The sequence below is a fragment of the Vulpes lagopus genome, chromosome 6, assembly GCF_018345385.1.
Source record: "Vulpes lagopus strain Blue_001 chromosome 6, ASM1834538v1, whole genome shotgun sequence".
Taxonomy (NCBI): Eukaryota; Metazoa; Chordata; class Mammalia; order Carnivora; family Canidae; genus Vulpes; species Vulpes lagopus.
This window is the reverse complement of record NC_054829.1, coordinates 91,257,635-91,284,423: the sequence shown is the minus strand read 5'-3', so window position 1 is coordinate 91,284,423 and position 26,789 is coordinate 91,257,635. Positions and strand designations below refer to the sequence as shown.

The following is a 26,789-nucleotide window of genomic DNA, read 5'->3' as shown; positions in this document are numbered from 1 at the left end:
TGACCCCAAGTTGTTAACCTCATTCAGAATTCAGACTACTCCCTATATTTGGTAGTTGGTGACCCTTATCCAGCATTTATTCTAGTTTGGCTAGCCCAGTAATATTTATTTGGCAAGGAGAGGTTTAGTGCCTCTCTTCAACATAAAAATTGACTAAGTCTTGACAAAATAATCTGACAATACATGCCTAGACCACTTGAAAAGAGGAAATTTAACTCAAAAAACTATCTGATACCTCATATAAAACTAAAATTCTTTGAGTAGTGTAAGATTGTATTTGTGACTGACTATCCCAGTTAAGCAATAAATATATGTAGATGTGTTTAGTGTGCTTTGTCAAAACATTCCATGTAAGAACACAATCCATGATGCAGTGCATCTTTGTAACTAATATGTCATAGATTTCACTATTTAAAACTAAAAAAAAGATTTTCAAAAACAATGATATGTAGAATTTAGGAAATCACATTAATAATAAACCAAACATTTAAATCTGTAAAATAGCATATTAAGTTATAACTATTAGATGTAAATAGTCAATTAACAAATATTCTCTTCCATTATGATTCTTATATTATGCACCTTAGAGCCTGTTGGCCAAAGAAAAGTCCAAGATAAGACAGAATTGGGTAACAATATCTTCCCTGGGATATGATTTGAGGATAGTCTATAGGCTGACTAGACCAAGCACAGGTAAAACATAAACCTCCTTTCCTAACCTGAATTTCTCTCTGGTCTTAAAGGAATGTGCATTTGTGTAAAACTATTGTGCTATCTAGAACAATTAGCATAACTAAATGGAGTAAAATTATATTCTTATTTCTCTTTCACCAATTCAACAGTATCTGTCTAGGCCTGGGAGAGAGTACAAGAATATGAGAATATTTTAATTAGTGCTTACCATTCATGTCCATTCTCTATTACCACCACATTAAATGAGCACTCACCCCAGTGCAATCACAAGATACCTTTAACAGTTCTTCCCGTAACTGCCCAGAACAAAAAGAGTAATGTTCCTCTACATCAAAAAAGTTTTAAAAATATAACATAGAAAATAAAAAAATAGAACAGGGTAAAGATGTAAAAATTAAAAGACTGTAAGCAGGCAGATCCCTGGGTGGCTCAGCACTTTAGCGCCTGCCTTCAGCTCAGGGCGTGATTCTGGAGTCCTGGGATTGAGTCCCACACCAGGCTCCCTGCATGGAGCCTGCTTCTCCCCCTGCCTCTCTCTCTCTCTCTCTCTCTCTCTCTCTGACTTTCATGAATAAATAAATAAAATCTCTTAAAAAACGACTGTAAACAATTTTCTCAAGACTTTTGAGTTCATTAATCCATAAATTCTGTGTACTTATCTAGTAACAGCTGCATTAATTCTAGTTTTCCATGTTTGTGTTCACAGTTTACAGCTTCAGCCCATCCTGCTGCCTTCAAAACTTTAACTGTGCATGGAAAACTAATTCTATTGTACTTAGACCAGTCAACCTTGCTTTGTCAGCATAAAGAGCATAAGGGATTCAAGGAATTGGATACCAAATCAGAAAAATAAGATGAGAAGTCTTAAAAGTTGGTAAAGATTTGGAATTAAGAGTTGACAATTTCCTAAGTGCTACACTGGGGTAAGAGGGAGAGCACAGTTAGCTAGGGCAGTAAGCACAGACAGAGATCAAACTATAAATTTGAGGAAAGCTCAGAAGAAGGAAAGGAGAACTGTATGGATTGAGTGGTGGCCCTCAAAATATGTCTATTAGTTTGATCCCTATAACTTGTGGAAGTTACCTTATTTAGAAAAAAAGAGTTTTACAAGTATAATTAAATAAAGAATCTTGGGAGAGCTGAACAGATTACCTTTGATTATCTAAGTGGACCTTAAATCCTATAATAAATGTCTTTATAAGTGATAATCAAAGAGAGATTTTAGATAGATAAAAGAACGGGAAGCGATATGACCACAGAGACAGAGATCAGGGAGAGGCAGCCACAGTTAAGGAATGCCAGAGCGCCAACAGCAGCTAGAAAAGGCAAAGAATGGATTTCCTCCTAGGGTCCCCATAAAGAACACAACCATCCTGGAGTTGGGTTTTGGACTCCAAGCCTCCAGCACTGTGAAAGAATATATACTTACGTTGTTACAAGCCATCACATTTGAGATTGTTATGGCAGCCACAGGAAACTAATATAGGCATCATGTCAAGAAAATGTACTTCCCAATATCCCTGGTGCTCTTCATAATGTCTTACCAATAGTTAAGACTATGTTTCCTATTAGAAAAGAAAATGTGGAAATGTTTTTGTATACTGAAATCTACACTGACACAAGAAAACTATTAACTAATGTCATACAAACTTATGTAAAATAAAATTTTATATCTGTGATTATCATAAAAAAGGATATTCACTTTAAGCAAGACAAGTAAATTATATAAGAAGTTATATAGGAAGATAAAAGAAACAGAAAAGCAAACAAAATGAAAAAGAATTTACACAATGGAAAAAATTTATGAACCATATATCTGATAAGGTGTTAATATAAAAAATATATAAAGAACTCATAGAATTCAATACTCAAAATACAAATAACTCAATTAAAAAGTGGGCAAAGAGCCTAAATAGTCATCTCTAAAATAAAAGAACTTTAAATGGCTAACAGGTACGTGAAGAAGTGTTCAGTGTCACTAACAGTCATAGAAATTGTGACTGACACACAGTCATAGAAACCAAAATGAGTTATATCCTCACATCTGTCAGGATGGCTATTATCAAAGAACAAAAGATATCAAGTGTTAACAAAGATGTAGACAAAAGAGACCCTTTGTACAATGTTTGTGGAAATTAGTATGGCCATTATAAAAGCAATATGGAAGTTCCTCAAGAAATTAAAAATGGAACTACCATATGATCAATTTAGCAATCTGACTTTTGAGTATATATCTAAAGGATCTGAAATCAGGATTGCAAAGAGATATCTGCTCTCCCATGCTCACTGCAGCACTGTTTACAATAATCAAGATATAGAAACAACCTAAATGTCCTTTGACAGATGGATGGATAAAGAATTACACCATAAAATATTATTCAATCATAAAGAACAAAATCCTGCCATTTGTGACAATGTGTATGTAGCTGGAGGGCATTATGCTAACTACATATGCAACACAGAAAGACAAACATTGCATGACTTCATTTATAAGTAGAATCTAAAACAGTCAAATTCATAAAAACAGAATAGGACAGTGGTGACAAAGGCTATGAGGAGGGGAAAATGGTAGAAACTGGCCAAATAATACATGTTTCACCTACACAAGATCAATAAGTTCTAGAGACCTAATATACAGCACAGTGAAGATAATTAACGATATTGTAACTTTGAAATTTGTGAAAAGGATAGAACTTGACTTAAATCTTTTCAGCATACACACACAAAATGATAACTATGTGGAGGTGACAAATATGCTCATTAGCTTGATTGTGGTGATTATTACACAATGTATATATCATATATATCAAAATATCAAGTTGTAAATCATAAATATATACAACTTTTATCTGTCAAAGATGTTTCAACAAGGATGTTAAAAAAAGAAGCCTACCCATTCTACTCCTATTCCATCTTCCTCATGGATGCTGACCATCTGTTTTTCCTTCACACTAACAAATTAATATTAATCCTACATTTTAGTGGAACTAAGAAAATGGATGTATTTTTGACAAGAATTATTATTAGCTTTTGGAAAACAAATAAGAAAATTAAGAATAAGGGAAAATACGACTCAAAATAATTGTAATAATAATAACACTCAATGTCTAATAGAAAATTTTAAACTAGGACTAATCACAAAGTTCAGAAAGAATCAGATTCCTATTGATTATTCTTAAAACTGAATTAATAAAATATTTTGATATATATATTTATCTGAAAAGTATATTAGCTTGCCCCAACAAAACATAAAATGCCCTCTTTTATCTTTCAAGCCTCAACTCTACCCTACCGTACTTCCAGCCACTGCAGCCCACAGCAATCTCTCTCCCATAACTGATTAATTTGTACTACTTATTTTTCACCTAATGTATTTTGTTCCCATTGGTCAATTAACCTATGTTATCATTCAACAACTAAAGTTAGAGAAGGTCTGGGGTACAGTGGCCCAGCTGTTAAGCATTTGCCTTTGGCTGGGGTCATGGTCCCAGAGTCCTGGGACTAACCCCCAGGCAGACTCCCCACTGAGCATTTTGATAAAGTGGTGTGTCTCACACAAGCAGTTACAATCTTACACAGGTCAGCTCAACAAAGGAAGTTGACAAATCTTGGTTTGCCTTTGAGATGTCCCATATGGGCCCTAAAATTGGATTTTTGTCATTCAAAGCACTACTGTGAGTACTCCCATCCAGAATTATCACTATTAGAAAATATTTCAATTAGGGAAAAGTAAACAGAAAATGGAGTCCAAATTTGGAACAACACATTGGTTGAGGTAGAGGGGGAAGAAAGGAGAAAAATGCCAACAAGAATGGGATGAAAAAAAAAAAAAGAATGGAATGAAGACTATGATAGTGTCAAAAAGGGGTAAGAAAGATACAATAAAAATGTGTTCAAGGCAAGCCATCTACTTAAGAATGTCACGGAAGTATGATCATTGCATGCTCTTCAAAATTATTTCCATATTTTCCCTTTGGCAACTCACATCCAAAGGAACTTGTTCCCAGTAGCCATCAAGGGAACATGCAAAATCTGAAAACCTGAAGGAATTTACACACTAACTACTTCCAAATAGTCAGACTAAAAAGCTTTCATGATACTACGCTCCAAATTTACATTTTAGAATTCAACCATATGTTTAGCTTGGGCAGGAAAAGGGAACTGAAAAATGAAAGCTCAATTGTTAAGAAAACCAAAGATATTGTAATAGAAATTATGTAGTGAACAATATTATAACTGTGATATTGGGTGAGATGCAATTAATTTTCTAAATGTTGCTTTGATTGATTTTACAGATAGTTTCTTCATTTACATATGCAGTCATTAAGTCTATAGGTATTTCCTAAGCATGTACTATTTTTCAGGACTGGTATTTTCCTTTAAAAGATGTAACTCTTATCCAAGAACAAATTTATAATATGTACGTATATATGTGTGTGTGCATATATGTACATATTTGTGATGTATATGTATTCTACATAAATAAATGAATTCAAATTTTATCTTAAAATTATAAGTTGTTGTCAGAAAAGGAATTTAAGGTATTTATCTTTTTTAAATTATAAATTATATTAAAACCAAAATATAGCCCAGTGTATTTATGACACTTTAGGAAAATCCAAATAAATCTGTGTGTTTGTATTCATCTGCCCTAGAGGGTTAGAGTGATAAATGGTGAGTAGAATGCATGAATTCACATATTGAAGGTATTCAAGTATAAACTGACACAATCGAGCATGCTGTCTCTGGCTCAGTAAGCACAGAAACAGTATTTAGAAACCTAGAGTGAACCATGACAGTAATATGCCAAAAACTGGGTCATTGGAAACTGTATCTTTAAACTGCAAAGATGTGTCTGTCTGTTTGTTCTAAACTAAATAACTTGATATTAGATTCAGATTACTACTCTCTCAGTGATTCTAGGATGGGTTAACCACTGAGACCTTAAGTATCTTGCATATGAGAAAATAAGTGTTGCATTAGCAAAGTATAACATTGATAGTTTTTTTAATGCTAGAATTCTTCCAGTTCAGAGTTGCTGCCTCATGACAAAAATATTCTTCCAAGTTTAAAAGATTTAAGTACATCTTTACACATCTAACAATATTAAACATAAACACACACTCTCTCCCTGTCTCTGTGTCACTCTCTCTATATATCAGACAAATTGAATAGTTTAGCCATCCCTGTATTTGCAGATTCCCCCCTTACCCATTTAAGACAGTTTGAAATGATCACATTTCATTTAGTAGATTTTGATGACCCAACCCTCACAAATTATATATTTTATCAACTTGATCAACCTTATAAACTGGATACTAAAAAACAATTGTCATTAATCAAGGAACTCTGTTGATTGACTTTGTTAATAACTCTAACTTAAGATTACATCATTCTACAATAGCAAATTTTATATGTCCAAATTTGGCTACATGTTGTGACTATATATATATATATATATATATATATATATATATATAACTTTTAAGAATACAGTTTTAATCTGAGTGGAAATAAATAAAATAAAGACTAAAGAGACAATTCAGATCAATAAACCTAACAGCTAATAATTTGAAGATTAAAAAAAGAAAATTGACAAAGCTTTAGCTAGACTCACCAAAAACCAGAGAGAGGGAGAGCAAAGTCAGAAATGAATGAGAAGCTACAACTAACACCACAGAAGTATAAAGGATTATAAGAGAATACAATGAACTTGTAAATGCCAAGAAATTGGACAACCCAGAAGAAATCAATAAATTCCTAAAAATTTACCATCTTCCAAGACTGAATCTTGATGAAATAGGAAATTTGATAGACCAATTACTAGTAAGGAGATTGAATCACTAATAAAAAGCTTCCCGACATACAAAAGTCCAGAAGGATATAGCTTCACAGTTGAATTCTACCAGATACTCAAAGAAAATATAATATCTATTTTTTTCTCAAAATCTTCCAAAAACCTAAAGAGGAGGAAAAGCTTCAAACACATTTCTGAGGCCAGCATTATTACCTCAATACCAAAACCAGTGAAGGACAATATACAGAAAAAGTAAACTACAGGTCAAAGTACCTGATGAACATAGATTAAACTCCTCAACAAAATAATAGCAAAAAAATTTAAAAAACACATTAAAAGAATCACATGTTATGACCAAGTGGAATTTATGGTTCAACATCTACAAATTAATCAACATGACACACAACATGGACCAAATGACAGATAATAATCATATAATCTTAATAGATGCAAAAGAAGCTTTTAAAAAATCCAACATCAATTTATGATAAAAACCCTCAACACAGTGGGTATAGATGTACTATAGCTTACAGAATAATGGCCATATATGGCCATCCATAGCTAATATCTTATTCAATAGTGTAAAGCTGAAAGCTTTTCTAAGATCAAGAACAAGACAAGGATGCATACTTTCCCCACTTTTGTTCAACATAGTGTTGGAAGCCCTGACCACAGCAATCAAACAAGAAGAAAGATAAATAAAAGGCAGACACATTAGAAAGAAAAAAGTAAAACTGTCACTATTTGAGATGGATTATACTATATATAGAAAATCCTAAAGACTCCACCAAAACTACTCCACTATTATAACTAGTAAATGAGTTCAGTGAAGGTGCAGAATATAAAATTAATAAACAAAAATGTGTTGCATTTCTATACATCAATAATGAAGTGGCAGAAAAATAAATCATGAAAAATCCCATGTACAATTGCATCAAAAAATAAATAAATAAAGTACCTAGGGATGAATTTAACCAAAAAGGTAAAAGGACTGTACACTGAAAATTTTGACATTGATGATAGAAACTGAAGACACAGGACAGCCTGGGTGGCTCAGTGGTTTAGCGCTGCCTTAAGCCCAGGGCATGATCCTGGAGTACCGGGATGAGTCCCGCGTTAGGCTTCCTGCATGGAGCCTGCTTCTCCCTCTGCTTGTGTCTGTCTGCCTGTCTGCCTCTCTCTCTCTCTCTCTCTCTCTATCTCTCTGTGTGTCTCTCATGAATAAATAAATTAAAAAAAAAAAAAAAAGAAACTGAAGACACAGGTAAATGGTAAGATATTCCATTATCAAGAATTGGAATAATTAGTATTGAGGGGGGAAGGGCGAGATGGCGGAAGAGTAGGGTCCCCAAGTCACCTGTCCCCACCAAATTACCTAGATAACCTTCAAATCGTCCTGAAATCTACGAATTCGGCCTGAGATTTAAAGAGAGAATGGCTGGAATGCTACAGTGAGAAGAGTTCGCGCTTCTATCAAGGTAGGAAGACGGGGAAAAAGAAATAAAGAAACAAAAGGCCTCCAAGGGGGAGGGGCCCCGCGAGGAGCCGGGCTGAGGCCGGGGCGAGTGTCCCCAGGACAGGAGAGCCCCGTCCCGGAGGAGCAGGAGCTGCACCAACCTTCCCGGGGGAAAGGGGCCCGCAGGGAGTTAGAGCAGGACCCAGGAGGGCGGGGATGCCCTCGGGCTCCCTGGGACACTAACAGGCACCTGCACCCCGGGAGAGTGCGCCGAGCTCCCTAAGGGCTGCAGCGCTCGGCGGGACCCGGAGCAGCTCGGAGGGGCTCGGGCGGCGGCTCCGCGGAGGGGGCTGCGGGGCGGGAGCGAATCCAACAGCGCAGGCCCCGGAGCACAGGGCGCCGGGACACAGCCCAGGATCCGGCCTCCCCCGGGGACAGGCAGAGGCCGGGAGGGCCCAGGACAGCAAGGACGCTCCTGCCTGGAACTGAGCAGATCAGCGGCCCCGCCCGGGAGCCCCCAGGCCCTGCAGACGGAGAGCTCCGGAGCTACTGCGGGAGCTGACTCCAGGGTCCCAGAGCTGCCCCCGCCACTCTGGCTTCCTCCCGGGGCCTCACGGGGTGAACAACCCCCACTGAGCCCTGCACCAGGCAGGGGCAGAGCAGCTCCCCCAAGTGCTAACACCTGAGAATCAGCACAGCAGGCCCCTCCCCCAGAACCAGCTAGACGGACCAGTTCCAGGGAAAGTCAAGGGACTTAAAGTATACAGAATCAGAAGATACTCCCCCGTATTTTATTTTTTCTTTTTGATTTCTGTTTGCTTCCCCCAACCTTTTTTTCCTTTCTTTCTTTTTCTTTCTTTTTCTTCTTTTTCTTTTTTTCTTCCTTTTTACTTTTTTCTTTTTCTCATTTCTTTCCTTCTTTCTCTCCTCTCTTTTTCTCCTTTTCCCAATACAACTTGTTTTTGGCCACTCTGCACTGAGCAAAATGACTAGAAGGAAAACCTCACCTCAAAAGAAAGAATCATAGACAGCCCTCTCTCCCACAGAGTTACAAAATCTGGATTACAATTCAATGTCAGAAAGCCAATTCAGAAGCACTATTATACAGCTACTGGTGGCTCTAGAAAAACAGCATAAAGGACTCAAGAGACTTCATGACTGCAGAATTTAGATCCAATCAAGCAGAAATTAAAAATCAATTGAATGAGATGCAATCCAAACTAGAAGTCCTAACGACGAGGGTTAATGAGGTGGAAGAACGCTTGAGTGACATAGAAGACAAGTTGATGGCAAAAAGGGAAACTGAGGAAAAAAGAGACAAATAATTAAAAGACCATGAGGATTAAGGGAACTAAATGACAGCCTGAGGAAGAAACACCTACGTTTAATTGGGGTTCCCCAGGGCGCCAAAAGGGACAGAAGGCCAGAATATGTATTTGAACAAATCATAGCTGAAAACTTTCCTAATCTGGGAAGGGAAACAGGCATTCAGATCCAGAAAATAGAGAGATTCCCCCCCACAAAATCAATAAAAACTGTTCAACACCTCGACAGTTACTAGTTAAGTTTGCAAATTCCAAAGATAAAGAGAAAATCCTTAAAGCAGCAAGACACAAGAAATCCCTGACTTTTATGGGGAGGAGTATTAGGGTAACAGCAGACCTCTCCACAGAGACCTGGCAGGCCAGAAAGGGCTGGCAGGATATATTCAGGGTCCTAAATGAGAAAAACATAGAACCAAGAATACTTTATCCAGGAGGCTCTCATTCAAAATGGAAGGAGAGATAAAGAGCTTCCAAGACAGGCAGGAACTGAAAGAATATGTGACCTCCAAACCAGCTCTGCAAGAAATTTTAAGAGGGACTCTTAAAATTCCCCATTAAGAAGAAGTCCAGTGGAACAATCCACAAAAACAAGGACTGAATAGATATCATGATGACACTAAACTCATATCTTTTGATAGTAACTCTGAACGTGAACGGGCTTAATGATCCCATCAAAAGGCGTAGGGTTTCAGACTGGATAAAAAAGCAGGACCCATCTATTTGCTGTCTACAAGAGACTCATTTTAGACAGAAGGACACCTACAGCCTGAACATAAGAGGTTGGAGAAGCATGTACCATTCAAATGGTCCTCAAAGAAAGCAGGTGTAGCCATCCTTATATCAGATAAACTAAAATTTATCTGATTATTTATCCTGAAGACTGTAGTGAGAGATGAAGAGGGACACTATATCATACTTAAAGGATCTATCCAACAAGAGGACTTAACAATCCTCAATATATATGCCCCGAATGTGGGAGCTGCCAAATATATCAATTAATAACAAAAGTTAAGACATAATTAGATAATAATATACTTATACTTGGTGACTTCAATCTAGTGCTTTCTACACTCCATAGGTCCTCTAAACACAACATCTCCAAAGAAATGAGAGCTTTAAATGATACACTGGACCAGATGGATTTCACAGATATCTATAGAACTTTACATCCAAATGCAAATGAATACACATTCTTCTCAAGTGCACATGGAAGTTTCTATAGAATAGACCACATACTGGGTCACAAATCAGGTCTCAACCGATACCAAAAGATTGGGATTGTCCCCTGCATATTCTCAGACCATAATGCCTTGAAATTAGAACTAAATCACAACAAGAAGTTTGGAAGGACTTCAAACATGTGGAGGTTTGAGGACCATCCTGCTAAAAGATGAAAGGGTCACCTAGGAAATTAAGGAAGAATTAAAAAGATTCATGGAAACTAATGAGAATGAAGATACAACCGTTCAAAATCTTTGGGATGCAGCAAAAGCAGTCTTGGGGAAATACATCGCAATTCAAGCAGCCATTCAAAAAATGGAAAGAACTCAAATACAAAAGCTAACCTTACACATAAAGGAGCTAGAGAAAAAACAGCAAATAGATCCTACACCCAGCAGAAGAGAGTTAATTAAGATCTGAGCAAAACTCAACGAAATTGAGACCAGAAGAACTCGGGAACAGATCAACAAAACCAGGAGTTGGTTCTTTGAAAGAATTAATAAGATAGATAAACCATTAACCAGCCTTATTAAAAAGAAGAGAGAGAAGACTCAAATTAATAAAATCATGAATGAGAAAGGAGAGATCACTACCAACACCAAGGAAATACAAACGATTTTAAAAATATATTATGAACAGCTATACGCCAATAAATTAGGCAATCTATTAGAAATGGACACATTGTTTGAAAGCCACAAACTACCAAAACTGGAACAGGAAGAAATAGAAAACCTGAACAGGCCAATAACCCGGGAGGAAATTGAAGCAGTCATCAAAAACCTCCCAAGACACAAAAGTCCAGGGCCAGATGGCTTCCCTGGGGAATTCTATCAAACGTTGAAAGAAGAAACCATACCTATTCTACTAAAGCTGTTTGGAAAGATAGAAAGAGATGGAGTACTTCCAAATTCGTTCTATGAGGCCAGCATCACCTTAGTTCCAAAACCAGACAAAGACCCCACCAAAAAGGACAATTACAGACCAATATCTCTGATGAACATGGATGCAAAAATTCTTCACAAGATACTAGCCAATAGGATCCAACAATACATTAAGAAAATTATTCACCATGACCAAGTAGGATTTATTCCCGGGACACAAGGCTGGTTCAACACTCGTAAAACAATCAATGTGATTCATCATATCAGCAAGAGAAAAACCAAGAACCATATGATCCTCTCATTAGATGCAGAGAAAGCATTTGACAAAATACAGCATCCATTCCTGATCAAAACTCTTCAGAGTGTAGGGATAGAGGGAACATTCCTCAACATCTTAAAAGCCATCTACGAAAAGTCCACAGCAAATATCATTCTCAATGGAGAAGAACTGGGAGCCTTTCCCCTAAGATCAGGAACAAGACAGGGATGTCCACTCTCACCACTGCTATTCAACATAGTACTGGAAGTCCTAGCCTCAGCAATCAGACAACAAAAAGACATTAAAGGCATTCAAATTGGCAAAGAAGAAGCCAAACTCTCCCTCTTCACTGATGACATGATACTCTACATAGAAAACCCAAAAGACTCCACCCCAAGAGTGCTAGAACCCATACAGCAATTTGGCAGTGTGGCAGGATACAAAATCAATGCCCAGAAGTCAGTGGCATTTCTATACACTAACAATGACACTGAAGAAAGGGAAAGAAATTAAGGCATCAATCCCATTTACAATTGCACCTCAAAGCATAAGATACCTAGGAATAAACCTAACCAAAGAGGTAAAGAATCTATACCCTAAAAACTACTGAACACTTCTGAAAAAATTGAGGAAGACACAAAGAGATGGAAAAATATTCTATGCTCATGGATTGGCAGAATTAATATTGTGAAAATGTCAATGTTACCCAGGGCAATTTACACGTTTAATGCAATCCCTATCAAAATACCATGGACTTTCTTCAGAGAGTTAGAACAAATTATTATAAGATTTGTGTGGAATCAGAAAAGACCCCGAATAGCCAGGGGAATTTTAAAAAAGAAAACCATAGCTGGGGGCATCACAATGCCAGTTTTCAGGTTGTACTACAAAGCTGAGGTCATCAAGACAGTGTGGTACTGGCACAAAAACAGACACATAGATCAATGGAACAGAATAGAGAATCCAGAAGTGGACCCTCAACTTTATGGTCAACTAATATTCGACAAAGGAGGAAAGGGGGCACTTGACAGGATGAGCACTGGGTGTTATTCTGTATGTTGGCAAATTGAACACAAATAAAAAATAAATTTATTATTAAAAAATTAGTATTGAAAAATTTCTATACTATCCATCACAATCAACAGATTCAATGAAATATCTATCAAAAATATTCCAATGACACTTTTTCACAGAACTAAAACAACTCTAAAATTTGTATACAAAAAAAAATAAATAAAATAAAATTTGTATACAACCACAAAAGACCCAAAACGACCCAGAACAATCCTGAGACAGAGGAACAAAGCTAGAGGTATCATGGTCCCTGATTTCAAACTATACTATATATATAATCAAAACAATATGGTACTGGCATAAGAACAGAAATAGACACACAGATAATAAATGCACCTATGTGCATTTAGAATAAAGAGCACAGATATAAATGCACCTATGTGTGTTCAATTAATATATAACAAAATAGGCATGAATATGTAATGGATGAAGGACTCTTCTTAAAAGTCTCTTCAATAAATGGTATTCAATAAATGGTACTAACAACTACATGCAAAAGAATGGCACTCAGACACTATCTTACATCATAAGCAAAAATTAACTAAAGTGTACAAAAATTAACTAAAGTGGATTAAAACCTTGAATATAAGACCCAAAATTCTAAAAATTCTAGAAGAAAGTAGAGGTGGTAAGCTACTTGATATCAGTCTTAGCAATACTTTTTTTGATCTGACACCAAAGATTAGGGAGACAAAAGCGAAATTAAACAAATGGGAACACATTAAATTAAATAGCTTCTGCACAATAAGTGAAATCATCAACAAAATGAAATGGCAACCTACTGAATGGGAGAAGATATTAGAAAATTATATATCTGATAAGGGGTTAATATCCAACATACATAAAGAACTTATATAACTCAATATCAAAAAAATCTGATCACAAATAGGCAGATGGTCTAAACATTTTTCCAAAAACATATAGATGGCAAACAGGCACATGAAAATATGGGCAGCATCACTAATCATGAGGGAAATGCAAATCAAATCCACAATGAGATTATCACCTCACACTTGTCAGAACAGCTAAAGACAAGAAATAAGTGTTGGTGAAGATGTATGGGAAAAGGGAAGCTTTATGAACAATTGGTGAAAATGTAAACTGGTGCAACCACTATGGAAAACAGTATATAATGTTTCCTCAAAAAATTAAAAATACAACTACCATATGATCTAGCAATTCCACTACTTAGTATTTATCAAAGGAAAACAGAGATACTAATTTGAAAAGATATATACACTCTTATGTTCACTGAAGCATTATTTACAATAGGCATGATATGGAAACATCAGCATCCAAGGATGGATGAATGGATAAAGAAAATGTGTGTATGTGCATACACAGACATGTACACACACAGAATACACAGACATGTACACACACACACACAATAGAATACCACTAAGCCATAAGAAAGAATGATATTTTGCCATTTGTGATAACATAGATGGACCCTGAGGGTATTATGCTAAGTGAGGCAAGGAAGATAGAGAAAGACAAATACCTCATGATTTCACTTATGTGTGGAGTTTAAAAAACAAAACAAAGAAAACAAAATCCAGACTCCTAAATATAGAGAACAGATTGGTCTTTGTCAGGGGTAGGGGTAGAAATTGGTGAAGGGAATTAAATAGTATAATCTTTCAGCTATAAAATAATCATTTAAATGTAATGTACAGCATCTGAACACAATATAACACTGCATTAGCTTGCAAGATGGCAGATGGTAACTGGACCTATTATAGTTACCATTTCCTAAGGTGTACAAATGTAAATCACTATGTGGTATATTTGACACTAATATAATATTGTATGCCAATTATGCCTCAATAAATTTTAAAAAATAGACTGTAAAAAAATACAACTTTAAATACCATGATATTTAGAAAAATCTATCAAATATTTTTTCTCTACATAATGGTTAGAATGTTAATAGGTTCTGATATATATGTAAGATTTATTGATCATTAATAAGCTATTTTATTATCTTAATCATTTTTCAACAGGGAACAAAATTGGACAACTAATGTAATGAAGAATTAAGGATATATAAGCATATAACAGTTTTGTTTCAACTTACTATAAAATTTTACTACTTGTATTGTCTTGAACAAATTATATATCCCCTGTGTGCTATAGTTTCACCTTCTAGGGTTACTATAAGAATCTACTACATTGAGTTGTAATAAAAATTAAATAACAAAATTTTGCAAAACTTTCAAATAGTAGCTTATATTTAATATAAAGCTAATCTTTAATTTTTTAACTTTAAAATAAAAAAAAAACTATCATCACATCAAATCACTATGCAATGCCCTATGATACCTAGGCTATCACTTGTTCAGAGTACAACTGTTCCTTAAACATTATCCTAATCTTACATTTCCAACATTATTATAAGATTTCAGAGACAAATACGTTTTTTTCAAAATGTCTTATATATGTCCTACAGTGGGCAATATAATGCTGGTAAAGCAAATGTTTAATGACTTCTTATTGAAACAGTACATTTTTATATATTTGAAAATTAACAGTGGGTCTTTTCTACTCTTATCATTTTTCTAAAAATGATACATCTCTAAGCAATTTCTGAATAATATGTTTTAGTATATGCTTTATTAGGGAAATATTTTAATATAATAACTGTACAAAAGTATTAAATACAATTAATAAAACATAAAGCCATATGTTTACTGAGAAAATTCAAAGATGGAATTGTTAAACTATCACTGAGTTTCTAGGAAACAATAAAATACATTTATTATTTTTGTAGCTTTATTGCGGTATAGTTAATACAAAAATTTTACATAATTAGTATATACATTTTGATGCTGTTGAACATATGCATATACTCATGATACCATCACTACGATGAAAGTAGTAAATACATCTAACACCACCAAAAAGTTTCTGGCTCCACTTATTTATGTGTGTGTGTGTGTGTGTGTGTGTGTGTGTATGTGTAAGAACACTTAACATGAGATATATCTTCCTGACAAGATTTTAATTGTACAATACCATATTATTCATTTATTTTTGATGAGTACACATAGCATTAACAGCTAGAACTTGGAACAGCTTTGAAAAGTAATATAAGATTTTCCAAGGACTAAAAATTACTAATATTAAAAATATATATGATGTCTCACTTTCATTTCCAGCCAAGAGAAGTCTGAGGGACCAAATTTAACAATCCAGCAAAACAACTAAAAGCTGAGCAAGATATATGAAACAACAGTTCTTAAATTTTTTGACATCAGAATACAAAGGACAGTGATATCTAAGGGACAAGAAACAAACAAGGTAAGTCCAACAATTGTCCTACCCTACAGCCTAAAGAACATTTCTAGACCATGGTAAAGGACAGGAGACTGTAAGACATTCCAGAATAATCCCAAAGTACTTGTCATGTTGTAGTCAGCAGAGTACTCATTAGTGCATATGTGTTAGTACACTGTCTAAAACTGGAGAAAGAAATCCATGAAAGTTGTAGGCGTATCATCCACCAAGGTTTACTTAAGGCTGAGGCTATTGGCTATTCTTAATACCAAAATAGAAAACCTTATAATAGGGCATTAATTACTTAGAACAATTTGCAAAAGAAAAACAACCTTGAAAAAACATATTAGAAACTACTCAAAATGAAACACATAGAGAAAAAATAAATTAAAAGATAGAGCATTAGTAACTCATGGGAAAACAAAGAAATCTGTACTTGTGTAGTTAGAATCCACAAAGAAAGGAGAAACAGTGCTATCTGTTCCTGGAATTTGAGGCATCAGCAGGTAGGGATCACGGATTAGGTAATGTAGTTCATTGAGCCAAGTTGGCAGTTTGCAAAGGATTAAATTCAGTTCATTAATAAATCTACTAAACCTGACAGAAAAGAATTCCAGAAGATTGCCATGGCAACAGCAATATAATGTGCTATAATGGGAATCATTGGCTTTTTTTGTGAAATTGATCTATATCCCTATCAATAACATCATTGTTGGTGGCTGAACACTCCTTTACAAGTTTTTCATCTTGGGTATTAGTGAACAAGTGAGGATTTAAGAAGTTCATGAAGTAAAGATTTGCCTATATGTTTTGTGTTTGTTTTGTTTTCTTCCAAGATATTTTGTATTTCTGAATTTAAATAATTTCAAAAAAAGGAGCAGAAAAATATAATGGTTCTTTTTTATTCCTGAATTTGATGAAAACTATAAACCTGTAGATTCAAAAAAATTAACAAACCCCAAGCATAAGAGATATGCAAAGGATCAGACCATGGCACATTATAATCAAATGGGTTAAAACTAAGGAAAAGGAGAACATCTTAACAGCAGCTAAAGGAGGGAGAAAAAACATGATATACAGAGGAACAAAGATAAAGAGCAAACTGACGATATCAGAAACAATGCAAGCCAGAAGACATGGATCAACATATTTAAAGCACTGACAAATAAATTGTCAACTAATGATTTTCTTACCCAGAAAATAACATTCAAATACAAAACTAAAATCAAGACATTACATAAAAAATATATAAAATCAATCACTAGTCAGACCTTCATGTATAAAGAGAATGATCCAAATGTAAATATGGATTGGTACAAGTGAATGAACAGCCTTAGGAATGAAAAATATGTGAATAAATGTAGCACATTTTTCCTATTAAAGGTCTTTAAAACATTGACTATTTAAAGAGAAAAATTATGATATAGTGTGAGGTTAGAACATATCCAGAAGTAAAATATATGGCAACAATAACACACAAGCCATGGGAGGAAAAAATGGGGGAACAGTGATTTCAAATTCCTCTACTATTTTATTTATTTATTTTTAAAGATTTTATTTATTTATTCATGAGATACAGAGAGAGAGGCAGAGATATAGGCAGAGGGAGAAGCAGGCTCCCTATAGGGAGCCCTATGCGGGTGAGGAAGGGACCTTGATCCCCAGATGGGGATCACACCCTGAGCCCAAGGCAAACGCTCAATCTGAGCCACCCAGGCATCCTGATTTCCCTCTACTATTTTATTTTATTTTATTTTATTTTATTTTATTTTTTTTAAATTTTTATTTATTTATGATAGTCACAGAGAGAGAGAGAGAGAGGCAGAGACACAGGCAGAGGGAGAAGCAGGCTCCATGCACCGGGAGCCCGATGTGGGATTCGATCCTGGGTCTCCAGGATCGCGCCCTGGGCCAAAGGCAGGCGCCAAACCGCTGCGCCACTCAGGGATCCCTCCCTCTACTATTTTAATGTGGTGTAGTATCATTTGATGGTAGACCCTGATAAGTTAAATATAAATACTATAAATCCTAAAGCAACCTCTAAAATAATACAACAAAGTCAATAAATAAGTCAACCAAAAGGCTAAAAGAATCAAAAACAAATCCTCAATTAATCCAAAAGGAAACAAAGAAAGGTAACAAAGAACATCAGACAGAAAAAAAATAGCAGGATGTTAGACTTAAATTCAACCATATCAGAACCACTTTAAATATAAATGATCTTAACCAAATTAAAAGATAGAGACATTGAGATTGGATTAAGATTTTTAAAAAGCAACATCCAATGATATGTTGCCTATACGTCATACACTTTACTTTTTTTAAGATTTTATTTATTTATTCATGAGAGACACAGAGAGAGGGGCAGAGACACAGGCAGAGGGAGAAGCAGGCTCCATGCGGGGAACCTGATACAGGACTTGATCCCAGAATCCTGGGATCACAACCTGAGCCAAAGTTAGACACTTAACCACTAAGCCAGCCAGGCATTCCAAGACATACACTTTATTTATTTATTTATTTATTTATTTATTTATTTATTTATTTATTTTTAAAGATTTTATTTATTTATTCATGAGAGACATACACAGAGAGAGAGAGAGAGAGAGAGAGAGAGAGAAGCAGAGACACAGGCAGAGGGAGAAGCAGGCTCCATGCAGGGAGCCCGAGGCGGGACTCAATCCTGGGACTCCAGGATCACGCCCTGGGCCAAAGGCAGGTGCTAAACCACTGAGCCACCCAGGGATCCCCAAGACATAAACTTTAAACACAATATACAAATACATTACAATAAAATAATGGAAAGCAAGATACTGGGCTTGCTCCAATCAAAGGAAAGCTGGATTAACTATATTAATATCAGGCAAAGAAAATTTCTGAGCAAAGAATACTGCCCTTTCTGAACAAACTATTATCAGATACGGAGAAGTTCATCTCCCAGTGATAAAGGGGGCAATGCAAGAGAACAGAACAACTCTAAATGTTTACGTGTTTAATAACATCTGCAAAAACACACATGGCAAAAACAGACTGGACTTCAAAGAGAAAACCAAAAATCTACAATCCCAGAAAGAAATTTCAACACCTCTTTCACAATAATTGATAGAAAATATATACAAGAATTCAATAAAGATGTTAAAGATTTGAACAACAATATTATCTAAAGCAACATTATTGATAATTATAGAGCACATCAACTAACAATAGCACAACACAAATTCCTGTCCGGTTAGTAGAGAATATTTACCATGACAGACCAATTCTGGGTTGAAATTCTGAGGAACCTAGAAATAAAAGGAAAATGCCTGAACCTGAAAACACCATGTATGAAAAATCTACAGCTAATGTTATACTTACTGGTGAAAACTATTAAGATGAGAAATGTGTCAAGAATGTTCACTCTCCTGTCTTTTACTCAACATTGTGCTAGAGATACTAGTTGATCCAATAAATCAGAAAAAATAAATATATCATCCAAAATTGAGGAAATAAAATTTGACTTACCAGTAGATGATATAATTATCATCAACAAAGAAAATTCAACAGAATCTACATAAAAGCCACCAGGACTAAAAAGTGGTTGCAAGGTTTCAAGATACAAAGTCAAATGGATCAAATAGACAAATTGATCAAAATCATTAGTCTTTAGAGAAATGCAAATTAAAATCACAATGAGATACTATCATGCTCGTGTTTCAATGTCTGAAATATTTTTCTTAAATGACCACACAAAGTGTTGCTGAAGACAGAACAACTGGGACTCTCATACTATCAGGGAGTAAATAAAATGGCATAATTATTTTGGAAAACAAATTGTCAGTTTCTTAAAAATTAAACATACATTCATTACATATAAACCAGCTGTTACACTTCTAAGCATTTATCCAAAATTTATATAGCATATATACATGCAAAGGCTTGAGCAATAATGTTCACAGCAGCTTTATTTGTAATAGCTAAAAATTAGAAACAATCCAAATGCCCAACAATATATGAATAGGTAAAAAAAATTCAACATATATTCATATAATAGAATACTACTCAGCAATAAAAAAACCACAATGAACTACTAATAAACACTGAAATATAAATGCCATAATATTATGACTGAGTTAATGAAACAAGATCACAATGGAATATATAGTGTATGAGTCCATTATATGTGTCTCTAGAAATGCAAACTAATATAGCAACAGGATAATCAACATTTGCCTGGAGATGGAGTTTGCAAACCGGAAATGTGAGAGGGAGGAACTACAAAGAAGCAAATGAAAACTGATGTGGGGGAGATAATCATTATCTTGATGTTATTATGGTTCATATACACATCAACTGTACAAATTATACAATTTAAATATGTATAGTTTACTGGGTATCATATATACCATAATAAACTTGTAAAAATATATATGTAAATTATTTTAATTGATTCTATTTGTCATTTACTACTATCACAAAAATCTTACCACTTAGAGTTAAAAAAAAGTTACACAAATATAACGTGTAATGTACCAGAAATGTTACAACTATAAAACTATGCAGCAAGCATAGCAGGAAAAAAAAAATAGGAGATCTGTGTTCTAGTTCTGGTTTTGTAATGACTGGCTCACTGACTATGATTAAATCACTAAACCACTCAAGCCTTCTGTGTGCTCATCTGTAAAGTGAAAGGTCTGTACAAGATCATTGGTCTTTAGCCTTGTCTGGATTTATAGACCATTCTGGAGTATTAGTTTTTAGGAATGAGCAACTGAAGGAATTGAAGAATCACCCACAAAATTCTCTGTAAATCAACAATAATTAAAACACAATCCTTAACTTATTCCAATACCACACAGCAATTTTTAAACAACCCACACTTAACATGCCATTTCCTTGCCTTTCTACTGTGTCATTTTGCCCTTACACTGCTCTGTTATATATACAAATGGTAAAATTCTCAAATGTTCCAGGAAATATGTTATCTTTCCTTGAACTGGCTTTACCTAACCATTGCATTTTGCTATTCATTGTCAGGATTTGTACCCAACACAACAATATACTACATGTCTACTTAAGATATTCTAGGAATACTGTACATGGAAAGTATTAATTTGCAAAACTTAAGTACATGTTTCTCAAAATTGAGCAGTATTCCAGTGAAGCAGTGAACACTACTGTTGTAAGTAATCTCTAAGGCCTGTTTCGGATCACTATTTTAAATCTGTAAAATCTGAAAAATTGTATTGATCATTCTTGTTTGTTGATTTAGAGATAATATCTGTGTGCTATGAGTCACAGCTAACACACAATAAATGGAAATTCTGCTCACCTACGAAACACTAGTAGTTTCATGGCCTTGGACATCACTTAGCATACAACTGTAAGTCTGAACTATTTTAGCCAATTTTTGCTTAAAGCCCCTTTTTCTCCTTCTTAATACATTTCAGTTTTGGGTAAACTTTATTCCTTGGTTAGGTGTGGCAAACCTCCAAGAATCCAGGTAATTCCTTATATTTAGAAATATTGCATAAAGAATAGTCCCGGGGATCCCTGGGTGACTCAGCAGTTTAGGGCCTGCCTTTGGCCCAGGGTGTGATCCTGGGCTCCAGGGATAGGGTCCCGCATGGGCTCCTGCATGGAGTCTGCTTCTTCCCCTGCCTGTGACTGCCTCTCTCTCTGTGTGTCTCTCATGAGTAAATAAATAAAATCTTAAAAAAAAAAAAAAAAAGAATAGTCCCTATTAAAGAGGGATGAGGGCTTCCTTTGACAATACATAAATAAATTTGTAACTCTCTTTTTCAGAAATGAATAAAGGTTGAATTATTTTAAAGCTTAATAATTGGTATTATTTTTTAAATCAAATTGGTATTATTTTTAAGTCAAGATATTGAATTATGCTCGGGCCATGTTTGAGAAGTTATTTTTCTACAGGGGTTAAAATTAAAGTGAAAAACATGTGCCTCCCTCTTCCTATTTTTTGGAAGTTTTATTTGGAAGTTTTTATTTTCTAGCTAATAAAGAAGAGAGAAATTTAGTATTCAGGGAAAACTATCTTCTAAACTCAATGCCCACATCCAATTATAGTTTAGGATACTTACTTAGAGCCTTTAGAAATACCAGTGAAAATGGATCTTTTTCTATTCTCTTATTTGGGTTAAAATACTTGGCATCCTTTTATATAATTGCTTTCAAAGCAAAACTTTAATATATCTATGACATTATCTGTGCATTCAGTATGTTTGGAATATATTACAAACTAAATATTTTGTGTATATACAATGTTCTCTCCTGGAATATAAAGAAATCAGTGTCTCCTTAATTTATTAATATAACTTAATTTTCCAATTTTAATCTTATTAAAGTAATTTTAGCATTTACTATTGTGAAAATAATTCAGAAAGCAATGAACTCTTCTCTGTGACTAAGCACCATGATTTGCTTTATTACCTCCAAAATTCTCCATTAGCATATTTTTTTAAGATTTTATTTATTTATTCATGAGAACACAGAGAGAGAGAGGCAGAGACAGGTAGAGGGAGAAGCAGGCTCCATGCCGGGAGCCTGATGCAGTACTCGATTCCAGGACCGCCAAATCACGAACTGAGCCAAAGGCAGACACTCAAACACTGAGCCACCAAGGTGCCCCTCTCATTAAATTGTTTTTAATCATGCCTTCAAAGAAATAAAAATTATGGGGACCTCAAAGCTGATGAATTTGGGATTATTCTCCAAGATTTTTTTAATTTAAATTCAATTAGCCAATATACAGTACATCATTAGTTTCAGATGTAGCATTGAATAATTTATCAGTTGCATATAATATCCAGTGCTTATCATATCACGTGCTCTCCTTAATGCCCATCACCTAATTACCCCATCCCCACATCCACCTCCCCTGAAGCAACCCTCAGTTTGTTTCCTAGAGTTAAGGGTCTCCCATGGTTTTCCCCCCATCTCTGATGATTTCCCATTCAGTTTTCCCTCCCTTTTCCTATGAGCCTCTATACTGTTTTTTACATGTCACATATGAGTGAAACCATATGTAACTGTCTTTCTCTGGCTGAATTATTTCACTCAGCATAATACCCTCTAGTTCCATCTACGTCGATGTGAATGGTAAATATTCATCTTTTCTGATGGTTGAATAACATTCCACTGTGTATATATATAACATTAAGATTCTGTATTTTTGTTGTGGTTTTGGTTTTCATTTCCTTTGTTTGGCCTTGTAGTTTGTGCCTTTTTCTTTAACTCTTCTCCTGTCCCAGTATCAATTTGTCTAACCCCCTTCTCACTGGATTACTCCAACACTGAAGTCGATGCTATAACAAAAAACAAGCCTTTCATTCTCCCATAATAGTATTTGAGAACAGAATACAAAATAACGGGAAACTAAAGAAAATATCTTCAAAGTAATAAGTCTCTTTGGTTAGGAATTTTCCTGATTGTTTAATATATAACCAAATATTTTGGGTAAATGGAAGTACATTAGATAATGGACAGAGGTTTTGATAGAACTAAGATCTGGTCCCAGTTCTTCCATTTTCTACTAGCTGAGTGACTTTGGTAAAGTCATTTCATTTATCTAAATTTTAATGTTCTTACCTCAAAACTTGAGCAAATTGTAGCACCTATTCAGGATGATTATTGAAAACTTATACTACCCAATGATGAAAGCTTTTAACATGGAAACTGCTATGTTATGAACACTCAATAAATGTTAAATAACAATACTATTGCTTGTATCTCCAGAACATAATCACAATGCTTGTAGTATGTAACTGTATTTCAGTTTGTATTGGGGGGGTGATGAATTAACTTATCCTTCACTAGTTTATTTTTATTTTTTTTATTTTTTATTTTTTTTTATTTTTTTAATAATAAATTTATTTTTTATTGGTGTTCAATTTGCCAACATACAGAATAACATCCAGTGCTCATCCCATCAAGTGCCCACCTCAGTGCCCGTCACCCATTCACCCCCACCCCCCGCCCTCCTCCCCTTCCACCACCCCTTCACTAGTTTAGATAATAACTGACATAGCCTGGGTTAATTAAAATCTCTATGATATATATAAACTATTGATAATCTAGTTCTTCTTTGGGTTCAATTTTCATATACTCAGATAAATTTACATTTTTATTATATATGCAGCTTTAATATGATTATTTTATATCACCCCTTTCCAAGACATTCTAAGCTCTTAAAGGACATATAAAATATAATTTATTCAAGATGAAAAAAATGGGGTCAATTTAAGCCTAGCTTCATAGATATTAACAATTTACAGAATGTAGAATAAAATTTAAAAGCTACACAGTCTAATCGGTTTAACAGAAAAATAAGCTTAACATAAAAAAGGGGGCGGAGGGAGGAGTAAAATAGAGAAAAATCAAAAGAAACAATCTAAAAAAATAAAAAGTGCACGACTCATTTTTTAAAAAAGAAATACAGGTATAAATCCATGAAAAATTCTAAAAAAAATGAAAATCTAAATGAACAATACAAAAGGATTTTGTGAGAATGTCAACCTCTGCCTGTACAGGATCTTTCTTTTGTCTACATTGTCTATTGCTTACTAGAGGTAAATTAGTAAAATTTGCAATTTTGGTTGTTTATTACCATATTTATAAGTCAAGATTTATGCATATGTGTTAGACGCTTTTCTCATTGGTGGAAATAAGTAGAAAACTGAACTGACCCTGGTATTAACATCTCATTATTTATTCTCACCTAATTTAATACCAAGACTAAACAGAAGGACATGTCAAGCAAGATTTCCAAACAAACAAGATTATGATGCTTTATGAACTGCAAATAAATACTTAAGTAGATACTTTTAAAATGAAAGATTCAATTAGAGGAATGTTAAGTTTTTTCCTCATGAAGATTCTGATGAAACTGCAAAGAAAAATGCCCCATCATTCACATCCCCGGTAGGTTTTATTTGCTGCAGGTAAATTATAACTCTATGCAACTAATTTTTAAAATAAGTTCCATAAAACCAGTGAACAAACAAATCAAGCAGTCTGAAAAACGATGCCTTATGCCAGAAGTATGGCATTTTCCTGTTTGACAAAAATCTAATTTATCTAAAAAAACATTCTTTAATAAATTAACATATTGTTATTAAATAATATCTTCTTGAATTTGTATTACCTCTTTTTGACAAATATTCCTACTTATCCTTCAAAATTCTGCCCACAAGAGTTTACTTTTTTGAAATACTGCTTTAGCTTCCTATGGAATTAGGCATTTTTCTGTACAGGTACTGTATTTTATTAATGCTCCTATTTTTAAATAAACAAACCTTTTTTATAATTAAACACATTTCTAGCTCCTATACAAAACTGTAAGCTCCTTGAGATCAATGAACTTGTCTTTTTCATTTTTGATTCCTTGGAGCCTGACACACACTATCAAATGATAGTTGAACTGAAAATGATACATTGGATTTACACATTACCTTTTTTGAGGTGTCAAACACCTTAAATATTATATACAGTGACAGTATTAGTAGGCATCATATTGCTTTTCATCAGGAGAAAATAGGTAAATATATTGTCATAATTCATCTAGACTATGTTTAAGTACATAGAGCAAAAAGTTAATATACCTACTAAAACTTTCCTGATATGAAGGGATACAGCTTTACGTCGAATATTAAAGAGAACAATCTTTCTTTCTTTTAATTGAACTTAGTTGATCTAAAGCCTCTGTTTGAATTGGGGTTAGGAGAGGGAAGAGAATGTAGCAAAAAAATCCTCTTTAGAATACAGTGAGAGTAAATTGTTGCTCACAGAAAAAGTACAATTAAAGTAGTTTCAACCAAAGCTATGCTATTTCCACTCTTTCTCATTCCTTTGGTCCTTGCTAGAACAGCCCTAATTTCTTCATTAGAAACAGATTATAGACTATATGATATGATAGGAAGAAATGATGGAGATGAGAAAGATCATATGCTCTACAATTTAGGAAAGGCTATTTTATGAATGTTCAAGAATGGGGTGAGGAATGTTCATTGAAAGTGATTTATCATATAAATTGGGGGGAGCAAAGGGAAGCAGTATTTAAATGGAAGAGAAGCTGAAGAAAGTAGTAATTGGGTTAAAAAAAAAAAAGGAAAAGGAAAAAAGAAACAAATAGAGGTGGTAAGGTAAGACTCTAAGATGGAGACTGGGACCAGCAGATTCCACAGACCTCAATGAGTCTAACAATTAGTATCCCAATTCTCACCCATGGAAGAAAGGTAGACAAGAAAGAGTCAAATCTCTCTTAAGATTAGCAATAGGAAGCGTAAATCCTAATATTCCTGACTTTTTAATATAAACTTCATTAAACAAAAAGAAGATGTGTAAGGACAGATATAAGAAGAAAAATAAGTATGGAAATTAATAAATGAAGAGTGACCTTCAGCTCATTTTTATAAATCACTGTTGACCATTTCAGTGAAATGGATTTGATACCTCAAGTTTGAACACAGATTTGTCTAAGTCCCTTGATTTCTGTTGATCTTGGAGTTGAGACTCACCATTGTTAAACTTACCACAGACTTTTGTTTTGTTTTATTTTCCAAAAGATATATACGAATGATTAAAAATAAGACCTAAGTAAGTTAAACTATCCTCATAAATGGTGTGGTTCAAAAATTTCAGAAAAAAATCTGTGATGATAGAATTTATTCTGCATATTTAAACTCAATGAGATGAATCTGTGTGTATACTTAAGTATACACATCAATATCCCAAGTGAGGGCTTCTCAGGAAGAGTGAGTTTACAATTTAATGGCACAGAAAAAATACAAATGATTCTACAAGCAAG

At 34.5% G+C, this 26,789-nt stretch overlaps 1 protein-coding gene and 1 pseudogene across 2 annotated transcripts in view; one reads left to right on the top strand and one right to left on the bottom strand.

The window, feature by feature from the left end:
- The window catches only part of GRID2 (glutamate ionotropic receptor delta type subunit 2), a 1,439,737-nt gene that overhangs the window by 1,257,328 nt on the left and 155,620 nt on the right, over nucleotides 1–26,789 (bottom strand). The window lies entirely within an intron of this gene.
- LOC121493835 lies at nucleotides 16,513–16,708 on the top strand (annotated as a pseudogene).